Here is a 1742-nt window from a genome sequence, read left to right on the forward strand (position 1 = left end):
GTGAAACGTTTTGAAGAGAGTTGCCTCTCTCTGACTTCTGAATGAAAGACCATACTCTCTTGAACAGTAATTTTTTTCATAGAACCTTAATTTTTTTGGAGTACAGCATGATTCCATTCTCCCTTAACACTACTAAAATTTAAATATTTGTAGACTATTTTTGCCACTATTGAGAGTCATTATTCCACCTCTATTCAAGAAAAATCAAGGTAAAGCAGAAAATAGAAGATATATTTTTACTTAGGGAGCTGTATATTTTTGAACCATGCCACATTCTACAGAGCATAAAATAAACTTCATTCCAGTAGTTTCCAAAAGAGGCACAAAGGAACAATATCTAATGTAGACATACAAGACCTGGTCTCTTCTTTTCAGGAAAGCACCTGCAGCTGTAACTGATTAACTGTATGCTGAATCAATAAACCATCACAGTGTGCAGGACTGAGTGAACTATAGAATTACTTAGAAATCTTCAGTAACTTAGAAGTGCCTAAGACCAACTACCAGAGGTTCTCTTTAAATTGGTTAGTGATGGACCCACCTTCCCTTGTGTTTTAAACACATATGTGAAGATTCTATTATGTTACTTGGTTTGGGAATGATAGCAAGTAAAAACCAGAGAATGTAAAATGTAATTTCATTTCTTCCTCTTTCATTCTTTTCTAATCTACTTCCATTATTCTTGAGCATTCTAAAACACATTTCTTCCTGTGGGAAAGTGTGATCTCATGAAAGAATTAAGATGCCTTAACACCATTGCCACTATAGCATATTATGTTTTGAAAAGGCCATCTTTGTATTTTAAAAAATATTTTAGAAAAATATTGTACTTGTAAAGACTGTATGTCTGTGTGTGTGCATGCATGCATGCACGTGTGTGTGTGTGTGTGTGTGTGTGTGTGTGTGTGTGTCTGTGTGTGTGTGGAGAAGAGAGGTTCCAAGCATGGAAGCCTGGGGATACAGGTATATGGGCAAAGTTGTAATAGAATATCTCATTATGTGTCTTACAGTACAATCTTTGGAACACCACTCAGATACTCCCTCCAGAACTGAATGTGTCAGTTCCTGCCAAGTTGTAATTGAATTTCCTAGAGAAATTTCCTTTAGAAAAATGAATTATTTGAGCTGCTCTCACACAGGGATGGTTTGCTTCCCTGAAATACTTTAGGCTAAGAAACAAATTTTCCTTTAACATTTCCTACTCATTCCCCAGTTCAATGCAATTTATCTCTGAAGAGCTACTTCAGCTTCAGACCAACCAATTTGATTGGCTGTATATGTTACAATCATATTACAAATTGAATTCCTTTTGCCCTGTCGTGTTTCATTCTGTTTCTTAAAAGTTTCCTTTCTAATGCATTTCTCAGTATTCTTGAAATTTGCTTTTCTATACTGGGGAGACATCTCAAAGAGTAGAATGTGTACTGTACAAACATGAAGACATGAGTTTGGATCCCCAGCACCCTCACAAAAACCAGAGAGAGTGGTACATGCCTGTGATTCTAGTACTATTGGTCAACGACCGTGACAATTTTCTAGCTAACTAGTCTGGTCAAAACTGTGGAAAACTCTAAGTTCAGTAATAGTTTCAAAAATTAACATGGAGAGACACCCAGTGTCTAGGTGTAGCCTCCAAATATGTAAATTCTGTGCTTACCACACACATACGTGCATAGATCACACACAAACTTGTACAGATTCAATTGTCTGCAAAGCTAGCCTCTGCAGATTGACTATGACAG

The sequence above is a fragment of the Nannospalax galili genome, unplaced genomic scaffold, assembly GCF_000622305.1.
Source record: "Nannospalax galili isolate Female #2095 unplaced genomic scaffold, S.galili_v1.0 scaffold1879, whole genome shotgun sequence".
Taxonomy (NCBI): domain Eukaryota; kingdom Metazoa; phylum Chordata; class Mammalia; order Rodentia; family Spalacidae; genus Nannospalax; species Nannospalax galili.